The sequence below is a fragment of the Schistocerca cancellata genome, chromosome 11 (assembly GCF_023864275.1).
Source record: "Schistocerca cancellata isolate TAMUIC-IGC-003103 chromosome 11, iqSchCanc2.1, whole genome shotgun sequence".
Lineage (NCBI taxonomy): Eukaryota > Metazoa > Arthropoda > Insecta > Orthoptera > Acrididae > Schistocerca > Schistocerca cancellata.
Genome location: NC_064636.1, coordinates 106,617,350 through 106,630,320, shown reverse-complemented (window position 1 = coordinate 106,630,320; position 12,971 = coordinate 106,617,350). Strand labels below are relative to the sequence as shown.

At 46.6% G+C, this 12,971-nt stretch overlaps 1 protein-coding gene across 1 annotated transcript in view; it reads right to left on the bottom strand.

Moving 5' to 3' along the window:
* LOC126108290 (myotrophin-like) overlaps nt 1-12,971 on the bottom strand; it is a 70,137-nt gene that overhangs the window by 33,667 nt on the left and 23,499 nt on the right. The window lies entirely within an intron of this gene.

Genomic DNA, 12,971 nt, shown 5'->3' with positions numbered 1-12,971 from the left:
AGTGCGCTTTCGACTGGCGAATAATTTTCGAGCAGCAAAGGTCGACACCTTTTCCTTCACCCCTATTTCCTGGATGAGCTTCTCGTCCTTAAAAACGGGGCAATCTCGAGAGGAAGCAGCGTGGTCACCCATACAGTTGATGCAACGAGGGGATGGAGGTGGACAGGCACCCTCAGGGGCATCCTTGCCCCACGTAACACATTTGGCCGGATTGGAACAGGACTGGCTGGTGTGATTGAACCGCTGACACTGCGTAGGGTTTGGGACGTAAGGGCGAACGGGAATTGTCTCACAGGCCACTTTCATATTCGATGGGAATTGAACTCTGTCAAATGTCAAGAAGACAGTTCGGGTTGGAACGATGTTCGTGTCAACCATTTTCATGACTATGAACAGCCGTCACGCCCTGGTCAGACAGGTAGTGTTGAATTTCCTCGTCGGATAATCCATCGAGGGAGCGTGTTTAAACGACTCCACGTGAAGAATTTAATGTGCAGTGCACTTCCGCCCAGACAGGGAAGGTGTGTAGCAGTGACGTACACAACAATTTTTGTGCCTGGAGGGCACTGACTGTTTCTAACAACAAGGTGCCATTCCGTAATCTGGAACAAGACTTTACTGGACCTGCAATTGCTTCGACGCCTTTCTGAATAATAAAAGGGTTGACCGTGGAGAAGTCGTGATCTTTGTCAGACTGAGAAACAACAAGGAACTGCGGTAACGATGGAAGAACTGTCTGTGGCTGAGACTCTGTGAACTTACGCTTGTGAGCAGACATAGTGGAAGATGAGGAAACCATTGCGGAAGTATCCCCCATGATTACCGGCGTCTCCAATGGCGCGCTGCTCCTTTGTGGGGGCCCTCTCTGAGGGCACTCCCGCCTTAGGTGATTGTTCACACCTCAGGTCACACCTCCTGACAAACGGATGGAGGGACCAATCGGCACTTTCGGAAGGTATCAGCTCGGGTAATCACCCCTCCCTGGGCCTGGCCGTTACCAGGGGGTACGTACGTGTCCTACCTGTCTACCCGGGGTGGGGAATTACGCGTTACCCCGTCACCGGCTACGCACGGAAATACGTAGGTCGGCCTTTAGACACGCACAGGAAGGAAAAAAGAGAAAAGTAAAACAAAGAAAGGGAAGAAGAGCGATCCTCAACGCCGCAGCGGAGAATAGGGCAAAGAGAAGAGGTAAGGAAAAAGGGAAGGACAAAGGAAGGATGAAGACTTGCAAGCAGAGAAAACGAAGAAGGTGTTACATTCTCTAGCGTCCGTCTCCGGACGTAGGCACAAAACATACTCCCAGAGGGGGAGAAAGGGAAGGAAAGGAAAGGAAAGAGGCGGAGGTGAGGGGGGGGGGCGAGGATGCGGAAAAGGAAGGTATGCAGCCTGGAAAGGAAGGAGGGCCACATTAGCTCAGGGTCCTGTGCTCGCTACACATGTATCCACAAAAGAGTTGTGGACCCCCTGGGGGTCAGATAGGCCTTGAAATGCCTGTGAGCAGCATCCCTATTATTCATCATTTGAGGTAATTCAGCTGTCAGCCATGGAGCAGGGGGATTTTCTTACACTGATTGTGCGTACAGGTGCATGTTTGTCATAGAGGGCAGTGAGTTTACCACCAGGTTCATTAATTTTGCCATCGATTGTAGTTTCTGATTATTTGATGCCATGAGATTTCTGAGCAATCGGCTGTTAGAGCGTCAAGGTCAATACGTTTCATGTTCCTACAAGTTATGTAACGTGATTTGATCCTTGGGGACTGCACAGAGTAGGCCAGGAATATTACATCATGTGCTGAGAGGCCTGGGGCCGATGTTTGACCAATATCTCTTACTCTGACAGTCTGTTTCGTTGCGATTACGTCTATAAGAGTATGACTGTGCACAGTATAGTGTGTAGGTTGTAATTGAAGAATGTTCATGCTATTGCAACTAAATCTTCTTAGGTTTATTGCAGAGGGAGTGTGTCTTAGCAGGTCCATGTTCAAGTCACCCATTACGATGACATGTTCGTATTGACACTGAAGTGAATGTAATTCCGACTGAAGGGAATTCATTGAGCTTATTTTTGGCGGCTTGTACACGACACCAGTCCAGAACTTCAGACTTTGTATGTTTATTTCAGTGAACATGAATTCAGCCTCTTTTCTTAAGCAGGGTTTGACGTACGTAAGACTTTCGCTTTGGGATATGTTCGTAAACAGGGTGTTACAAAAAGGTACAGCCAAACTTTCAGGAAACATTCCTCACACACAAAGAAAGAAAATATGTTATGTGGACATGTGTCCAGAAACGCTTACTTTCCATGTTAGAGCTCATTTTATTACTTCTCTTCAAATCACATTAATCATGGAATGGAAACACACAACAACAGAACGTACCAGCGTGACTTCAAACACGGTTACAGGAAATGTTCAAAATGTCCTCCGTTAGCGAGGATATGTGCATCCACCCTCTGTCGCATGGAATCCCTGATGTGCTGATGCAGCCCTGGAGAATGGTGTATTGTATCACAGCCGTCCACAATACGAGCACGAAGAGTCTCTACATTTGGTACCGGGCTTGCGTAGACAAGACCTTTCAAATGCCCCCATAAATGGAAGTCAAGAGGGTTGAGGTCAGGAGAGTGTGGAGGCCACGGAATTGGTCCGCCTCTACCAATCCGTCGATCACCGACTCTGTTGTTGAGAAGCGTACTAACACTTCGACTGAAATGTGCAGGAGCTCCATCGTGCATGAACCACATGTTGTGTCGTACTTGTAAAGGCACATGTTCTAGCAGCACAGGTAGAGTATCCCGTATGAAATCATGATAACGTGCTCCATTGAGCGTAGGTGGAAGAACATGGGGCCCAATCAAGACATCACCGACAATGCCTGCCCAAACGTTCACAGAAAATCTGTGTCGATGACGTGATTGCACAATTGCGTGCGGATTCTCGTCAGCTCACACATGTTGATTGTGAAATTGTACAATTTGACCACGTTGGAATGGATCCTCATCCGTAAAGAGAACATTTGCACTGAAATGAGGATTGACACATTATCGGATGAACCATTCGCAGAAGTGTACCCGTGGAGGCCAATCAGCTGCTGATAGTGCCTGCACACGCTGTACATGGTACGGAAACAACTGGTTCTTCCGTAGCACTCTCCATACAGTGACGTGGTCAACGTTACCTTGTACAGCAGCAACTTCTCTGACGCTGACATTAGGGTTATCGTGAACTGCACGATGAATTGCCTCGTCCATTGCAGATGTCCTCGTCGTTCTAGGTCTTCCCCAGTCGCGAGTCGTAGCCTGGAATGTTCCGTGCTCCCTAAGACGCCGATCAATTGCTTCGAACGTCTTCCTGTCGGGACACCTTCGTTCTGGAAATCTGTCTCGATACAAACGTACCACGCCACGGCTATTGCCCCATGCTAAACCGTACATCAAATGGGCATCTGCCAACTCCGCATTTGTAAACATTGCACTGACTGCAAAACCACGTTCGTGATGAACACTAACCTGTTGATGCTACGTACTGATGTGCTTGATGCTAGTACTGTAGAGCAATGAGTCGCATGTCAACACAAGCACCGAAGTCAACATTACGTTCCTTCAAGGCCGGCCGCGGTGGTCTAGCGGTTCTGGCGCTGCTGTCCGGAACCGCGGGACTGCTACGGTCGCAGGTTCGAATCCTGCCTCGGGCATGGGTGTGTGTGATGTCCTTAGGTTAGTTAGGTTTAAGTAGTTCTAGGTTCTAGGGGACTTATGACCTAAGATGTTGAGTCTCATAGTGCTCAGAGCCATTTGAACCATTTTTTCGTTCCTTCAATTGGGCCAACTGACGGTGAATCGAGGAAGTACAGTACATACTGACGAAACTAAAATGAGCTTTAACATGGAAATTAAGCGTTTCCGGACACATGTCCACATAACATCTTTTCTTTGTGTGTGAGGAATGTTTCCTGAAAGTTTGGCCGTACCTTTTTGTAACACCCTGTATACTCGCTGACCCCGCCACCTCGCTTTTTTTTGTGTCTGCCATAAGAAACGTGTACCCTGGGAGATGAGTAGATGCAGAGGATGTGTGGTTTTAACCACGTTTCGGGTAAGATGATTACGTGGTAGTTTAGTTGGTTGAAGAGGAGGCTTAGTTCTTCGTAATGTGCAGGTAAAGACTGGATGTTGCAGTGCGCTACTAAAAGCTCTGACGCGTTCCGCTGGGCAGCCTGGAGTAGGGTGGCAGACTGGTTTGTCCCTTTGTTAGGCACTGATCGCGAGGGGCACTGGCCGCTGCTTCCGCGAAGTGGCTTAACAAAGGTGTGTCCGAGATTTTGCGCGCCCTGTTTGCGACTCCACGAGCGCCGAAAGAAAGGCGATCGCAAGATATTTCCTGAGGTTGCTGGGGTATAGAAAGTTGAGTAGTGGTATTCGGTGCAAGGAGAATATGACCAATACAGCGACAGCTGTCTGTCACTGTATCCTCTGTCGTAGGAGGTGAAATTTAATTAGTGTATTTGAAACAGCTTAGGGTGGAAATAAGGAAAAGGGGAGAGATTTAAGAGACCAATGCTGCCAGCAGAGAGAAGCAAGCTTAATAACTAATAGATTATCATAGGAAGCTATGAACAATTTAAACCGAAGAGGTGGGTGATTAATGAACTAAAGGAGAGACTAATAATTGCAATGGTACTACTACAGAATGGAAGAGAACAAACTGAGCAAATAAAAGTAGTATTAGTAATAAATAAACTTAAGTAAAAGAGCTGCAGGTACAAAAAAATACAAAGTTAATAAAATTACAAAAACAATTAGTTGAAGTTACAAATATGGGGATAATTGAAAAGGCAATACAATTACAAGACAGTATATCTGAATATAGGGATGTTACAGTTTGCAAATGATGTTGAGTTTGCACTTTTGGCTCGAGTAGCTTCACTTAATACTATTCAGTTCTGTCATGTTTGTGACTGTCTTCTTTCCAGCTGCTGTCTTAATGATTACTCTGCCATCCTGAGTCCACACATTCTGAGGACCGAAATGGGGTACTGCACTGTTTAAAATCTTTAGCCGTTCGTGTGCGAGGTCTTCCCTTATTGTAAGCCCTGTCCTTGCTAACTTCTCCTGGGTAAAGATATCTGCCCTTTTTCGGTACGAGACAAATTTAACTGTAATTGGACGAAGTTTGGTAGCACCTGGTACTTTTCATCCCACCTGATGCCTCCTGTCGATGTCTGCCCTAGTCACGTCAACGCCTAATTTTTCACGTGCAACCTGTGTAAGCAGTTTGTGTCGTCTTCCTTATTTTCTGCTACTCCAAATAATCTTAGACTCTTTCGCCTTTGGTCGGCCGGTGTGGCCGTGCGGTTAAAGGCGCTTCAGTATGGAACCGCGTGACTGCTACGGTCGCAGGTTCGAATCCTGCCTCGGGCATGGATGTGTGTGATGTCCTTAGGTTAGGTAGGTTTAATTAGTTCAAGTTCTAGGCGACTGATGACCTCAGAAGTTAAGTCGCATAGTGCTCAGAGTCATTTTTTTCTTTCGCCTTTGGTAGTGTTCTAGCTCGTCTGTTGCGGCAGATAGTTTTACTTCCAACTCCAGTGCCTTTTCTCGTATTCAGACAGACATTTTCAATGCTGTAATTTCGGCAGTATTGGCCTCAACAGTTTCACGCATTTTGGCCAATACTGCTGCCGTTACTGTATCTGATATAGTGCCTGCTATTAGATCGAGAAATACGTATATTGATTTTGAAACACCCGGTATTTCGATCGTTTGTGTGTCGCTCTATGCTTCAGTGCCATTATGACCAATGTGCGTGTGCGGACACGCTGCTGAGACCCATTTACTAATTTAACCTGAGACCAAAACAGGTTTGCTGTCAAGTCTGCAGACAATTTTACTTTCGAATTCATTGAACGCTTTACAGATAGCCTACCGCTCGCTAATTTTGGCCTCTTTTAGTTTGTTTGTGAGGCTGTGGCTGCATTTCAATTTGCAGTGAAGTTCTCTTTGGTTTCTTGGCTTCTTTGTAACGACTGGGTTAGCACATAGCGTCTTTTCCACCGCTCACTTTCACTCGGCACATAGTACGGGTGATTCAAAAAGAATACCACAACTTTAAAAATGTATATTTAATGAAAGAAACATAATATAACCTTCTGTTATACATCATTACAAAGAGTATTTAAAAAGGTTTTTTTTTACTCAAAAACAAGTTCAGAGATGTTCAATATGGCCCCCTCCAGACACTCGAGCAATATCAACCCGATACTCCAACTCGTTCCACACTCTCTGTAGCATATCAGGCGTAACAGTTTGGATAGCTGCTGTTATTTCTCGTTTCAAATCATCAATGGTGGCTGGGAGAGGTGGCCGAAACACCATATCCTTAACATACCCCCATAAGAAAAAATCGCAGGGGGTAAGATCAGGGCTTCCTGGAGGCCAGTGATGAAGTGCTCTGTCACGGGCTGCCTGGCGGCCGATCCATCGCCTCGGGTAGTTGACGTTCAGGTAGTTACGGACAGATAAGTGACAATGTGGTGGCGCTCCATCCTGCTGAAATATGAATTATTGAGCTGCTTGTTCGAGCTGAGGGAACAGCCAATTCTCTAACATCTCCAGATACTGTAGTCCAGTTACAGTAGCACCTTCGAAGAAAAAGGGACCGAAAACTTTATTGGCTGAAATGGCACAGAAAACGTTCACCTTAGGCGAGTCACGTTCATACCGAGTTGTTTCCCGCGGATTCTCAGTGCCCCATATACAGACATTGTGACGATTGACTTTCCCGTTAGTGTGGAAAGTTGCTTCACCGCCATCTTAGCATCAACTGACGCTGACGCCTAGTGAACAGCGCCTCAAACGAACAAATGTACAACTAAATGAAAATTTATAGCTCCCTTTATTCGCCGACAGATAGTGCTTAGCTCTGCCTTTTGTCGTTGCAGAGTTTTAAATTCCTAAAGTTGTGGTATTCTTTTTGAATCACCCTGTATTCTGAAGCATATTGTAGCACGTGGCTGTATCTGCAGTGCCGCTACACGTGGATGCCTAGTGTTGGCTGTAATTATCATGTGGCACCGAAACTTAGTATGTAAGCTAATGCGCCTTGTTGCTAAACCGAATTACGCTGGAAAAAAATAGTTCCAATTACGGCCACCTGGTGCTAATATGGCACTGTACACTGTACACTGTATGACAGTGTGACACCCACATTGCCATTTGACAAGCCATAAAGTGCGTGAGTGGACTTCATCCAGAAGAGACTGAACGCTTTTAGTCTAACATTTGTGCTGGCAGCAGCAATTGTAGTGCTGCGCAGAGGGTATCTCCGACTGAAACGTCGGAGGAGAGGCCTGTTATTAACTCGTTTAAAGAAGGTAACGGAACTCGAAAACACCGGTGATTTTCTTTTGTTTGTGGTTTTAGGGCGCAAACTTCTATGGTCATTAGCGCCCAGCCCGTGACTTAAGACAGTAAAAAACCGAAATTGAAAACCAGCAGCAATGAAAACAAAGTCATAAAATTGGAGAAACTAAAAATAAAAGGAATGCTTAAAAATCCACTACAGAAAGGGGGTGGTTGTCCCCAAAAAAGCTTCAAATGACTGACGTCATTTCACTGTCACTAATAAACTGGAGAACGCGGTCGGCTGAGCGCGTGTCATCTGCTAAAATCGACGATAGATCAGGCGAGAGCTGTAGACGGGAGCGTAACGGATTAAAATAGGGGCATTCAATTAAAAGGTGTCTTACCGTCCACAGCTGAAAGCAGTGGGGACAGAGTGGGGGAGGATCGCCGCTTAAAAGATGTCTATGGCTAAAAAGACAGTGCCCTATCCGGAGTCTAGCTAAAATTACCTCCTCCCGACGACGCGTTCGGGAGGAAGAGGTCCAAGCGCAAGGAAGGGCTTTCACTTCCCGCAATTTATTACGGGGAAGTGCCGACCAATGCGCATGCCATAAATGAGCAACTTTGCGACATAAACCGCTCCGTAGATCGGTGAAGGGAAGCGACTGAATAACTGGCCGAGGAAGAGAGACTGCAGCCTTGGCCGCTATATCGGCCGCCTCATTCCCACAGATACCAGCGTGTCCCGGGAGCCAGAGGAACGCCACCGAGACGCCCCCCAGGTGGAGCAAGCGCAGACAGTCCTGAATCCTGTGGACCAGAGGGTGGACAGGGTAAAGAGCTTGGAGACTGAGGAGAGAGCTGAGAGAATCTGAGCAGATAACGTACTGTATCCGCTGATGGCGGCGGATGTAGTGGACAGCCTGGAGAACAGCGTAAAGCTCCGCAGTATAAACCGAACACTGGTCGGGAAGCCGAAAGCGATTTGGGGTATCGCCAACAATATAGGCACTCCCTACACCTAACGATGTTTTCGAGCCGTCGGTGTAAATAAATGTGGCGTCCGTCATTTGCGCACATAGAGCAGCAAATGCCCGACGATAAACAAGTGTAGGGGTACCATCCTTGGGAAATTGACAAAGGTCACGGAGCAGGCAGATCCGGGGACGGAGCCAAGGCGGTGCTGTACCCCAAGTGAAAACACCGGTGAGTTTGGTGTGGCGCCTGGAAGAGGAATGCGTCCTATACCGGTGGAAATTGACGTGCTTGCTGTTGATGTAACCGACCGTACAGCGTGGACCGTGGGTAGTGCTAGTGCAGTTAGACGAGAATTCTCCCTCCAATGGTCAACAGTTCAGAGAGATGTGGTCTGTTTTGCAAATGGTACCTGTACAGGATCCATATGGTGCAGCAACTGAGACCTCACGACTCTTTGGTTTCTGGCACAGATCCAAGTGAGCAAGCAGCGTTCTACTACACAGTACAGTGAATACACAGTACTGTTACACCGTGTGTGGGGCTTTGAGAGCTACTGCACTCGCCGTATGTGACTGGGGTACGGATTCACAAGGACCGTTATTCTCAGTCCGTGTTCTTTGAAGAGAATACACCCAGTGCGCCTGTCAAGTGTACCAAGACAGCTTATCTGAGTATCTAGTAGCGCAGAAACCGAGAAATGGACATTACTATAAAAATGTGACAGTAGAAAACAAGTACGAGGGCAGTTCAATAAGTAATGCAACACATTTTTTTACTCGGCCAATTTTGGTTGAAAAAACCGGAAATTTCTTTTGGAATATTTTCAAACATTCCCGCTTCGTCTCGTATAGTTTCATTGACTTCCGACAGGTGGCAGCGCTGTACGGAGCTGTTAAAATGGCGTCTGTAACGGATGTGCGTTGCAAACAACGGGCAGTGATCGAGTTTCTTTTGGCGGAAAACCAGGGCATCTCAGATATTCATAGACGCTTGCAGAATGTCTACGGCGATCTGGCAGTGAACAAAAGGACGGTGAGTCGTTGGGCAAAGCGTGTGTCATCATCGCCGCAAGGTCAAGCAAGACTGTCTGATCTCCCGCGTGCGGGCCGGCCGTGCACAGCTGTGACTCCTGCAGTGGCGGAGCGTGCGAACACACTCGTTCGAGGTGATCGACGGATCACCATCAAACAACTCAGAGCTCAACTTGACATCTCTGTTGGTAGTGCTGTCACAATTGTTCATCAGTTGGGATATTCAAAGGTTTGTTCCCGCTGGGTCCCTCGTTGTCTAACCGAACACCATAAAGAGCAAAGGAGAACCATCTGTGCGGAATTGCTTGCTCGTCATGTGGCTGAGGGTGACAATTTCTTGTCAAAGATTGTCACAGGCGATGAAACATGGGTTCATCACTTCGAACCTGAAACAAAACGGCAATCAATGGAGTGGCGCCACACCTACTGCCCTACCAAGAAAAAGTTTAAAGCCATACCCTCAGCCAGTAAAGTCATGGTTACAGTCTTCTGGGACGCTGAAGGGGTTATTCTGTTCGATGTCCTTCCCCATGGTCAAACGATCAACTCTGAAGTGTATTGTGCTACTCTTCAGGATGATGAAGTTATTGATGCAGTACGACATTGGCTCCGACATCGACCAGTGGAATGGTACCGTGCAGGCACACAGGCCCTCATTTCAAGGTGGCGTAAGGCCGTAGCATTGAATGGAGATTACGTTGAAAAGTAGTGTTGTGTAGCTAAAAGATTGGGGAATAACCTGGTGTATTTCAATGCTGAATAAAACAACCCCTGTTTCAGAAAAAAAATGTGTTGCATTACTTATTGAACTGCCCTCGTACATACCAGGTGACAATTATTGAACTTCATGAAAAAACTTTAATTAGTGACAAACTAAGGCGTGCACACAGTTTATTTACCATGTAAACGTCACTAAACATATTCAGATTTAGGTTACGATAGGTTAGAGTGGCTGCCACCATTGGCAATGATGTGGTGCAGAGAGAGAGCGAAATTCTGCATGACCCGCTGAAGTGTCGGAACATCTTCAAGAAAAATTTGTGTCACAGTCTGCCAGTTGATTCCTTCCTTCTTCCAGCTCTATGCGCACAAATGAAGGATGCCACATTTATTTACACTGATAGCTCAAAAACATTTGGTGTTGGGAGTGCCTATATTGTTGGCGACCCCCCTAATCGATTTCGGCTTCCCGACCAGTGTTCCGTTCTTACTGCGGAGCTTTACGGTGTTCGTCAGGCTGTCCAGTACATCCGTCGCCATCAGCGGATACAGTATATTATATGCTCAGACTCTCTCAGCTCTCTCCTCAGTCTCGAAGAGCTCTACCCTGTCCACCCTCTGGTCCACCGGATTCAGGACTGCCTCCACTTGCTCCACTTGGGGGGCGTCTCTGTGGCGTTACTCAGGATCCCAGTACACATTGGTATCGAGGCAGCCGATATAGTGGCCAGGGTTGCAGTCTTCTTCAGCCTGCTGTTCACATGGTTCCCTTCGCCGATCTACAGAGTGTTTCATGTCGTCGTGTTGCTCTTTTATGGCACTCACATTGGTCTACACTTCCCAATAATAAATTGTGGGGTGTGAAAGCTCTTCCTTGTGCTTGGACCTCTTCCTCCCGAACTCTTAGTCGGGAGGAGGTAATTTTAACTAGACTCCGGATAGGGCACTGTCTTTTTAGCCATCGACATCTTTTAAGTGACGATACTCCCCTGCTTCGTCCCCATTGCTCTCAACTGTGGACGGTGACACACCTTTTACTTGAGTGCCCCTATTTTACTCCGCTACGCGCCCGTCTACAGCTGTCGCCTAATATATTTTGGTCTTATGTCAAAGCGGTAGGTGGATCAAAACAAAATGTCCAGACACACTGTGACCAAAATGGTACTGAAACAGAGGTTGACAGACTAAAGACCGAAATAATAAATGTCTTTTTCCAAAGCTGTTTCACAGAGGAAGACTGCACTGTAGTTCCTTCTCTAGATTGTCGCACGCATGACAAAATGTTAGATATCGAAATAGACGACAGAGGGATAGAGAAACAATTAAAATAGCTCAATTGAGGAAAGGCCGCTGGACCTGATGGGATACTAGTTCGATTTTACACAGAGTACGCGAACGAACTTGCCCCCCTTCTTGCAGCGGTGTACCGTAGGTCTCTAGAAGAGCGTACCGTTCCAAAGGATTGGGCAAGGGCACAGGTCATCCCCGTTTTCAAGAAGGGACGTCGAACAGATGTGCAGAACTAAAGACCTATATCTCTAACGTCGATCAGTTGTAGAATTTTGGAACACGTATTATGTTCGAGGATAATGACTTTTCTGGAGACTAGAAATCTACTTCGTAGGAATCAGCATGGGGTTCGAAAAAGACGGTCGTGTGAAACCCAGCCTGCGCTTTTCGTCCACGAGACTCAGAGGGCCATAGACACGGGTTCACAGGTAGATGCCGTGTTTCTTGACTTCCGCAAGGCGTTCGATACAGTTCCCCACAGTTTTTAATGAACTAAGTAAGAGTATATGGACTATCAGACTGTGTGATTGGATTTAAGAGTTCCTAGATAACAGAACGCATCATGTCATTCTCAATGGACAGAAGTCTTCCGAAGTAAGAGTGATTTCAGGTGTGCCACAGGGGAGTGTCATAGGACCGTTGCTATTCACAATATACATAAATGACCTTGGGGATGATATCGGAAGTTCACCGAGGCTTTTTGCAAACTATGCTGTGGTGTATCGAGAGGTTGTAACAACGGAAAATTGTACTGAAATGCAGGAGGATCTGCAGCGAATTGACGCATGGTGCAGGGAATGGCAATTGAATCTCAATGTAGACAAGTGTAATGTGCTGCGAATACATAGAAATACATAGCTACAAAATACATAGCAAATACATAGCTACAAAATAGCAGGTCAGCAACTGGAAGCAGTTAATTCCATAAATTATCTGGGAGTACGCATTAGGAGTGATTTAAAATGGAATGATCATATAAAGTTGATCGTCGGTAAAGCAGATGCCAGACAGATTCATTGGAAGAATCCTAAAGAAATGCAATCCGAAAACAAAGGAAGTAGGTTACAGTATGCTTGTTCGCCCACTGCTTGAATACTGCTCAGCAGTGTGGGATCCGTACCAGATAGGGTCGATAGAAGAGACAGAGAAGATCCAACGGAGAGCAGCGCACTTCGTTACAGGATTATTTAGCAGTCGCTAAAACGTTACGAAGATGATAAACTCCAGTGGAAGACTCTGCAGGAGAGACGCTCAGTAGCTCGGTACGGGCTTTTGTCAAAGTTTCGATAACATACCTTCACCGAAGAGTCAAGCAGTATATTGGTCCCTCCTACGTATATCTCACGAAGAGACCATGAGGATAAAATCAGAGATTAGAGCCCACACAGAAGCATACCGACAATCCTCCTTTCCAAGAACAATACGAGACTGGAATAGAACCGATAGAGGTACTCAAGGTACCCTCCGCCACACACCGTCAGGTGGCTTGCGGAGTATGGATGTAGATGTAGATCTTCCATTTTAGCAGAGGACACACACACTGCCGATCGCGTCCTGGAGTTTATTAGTGTCAGTGAGATGACATCAGTCATTTGAAGCTCTTTT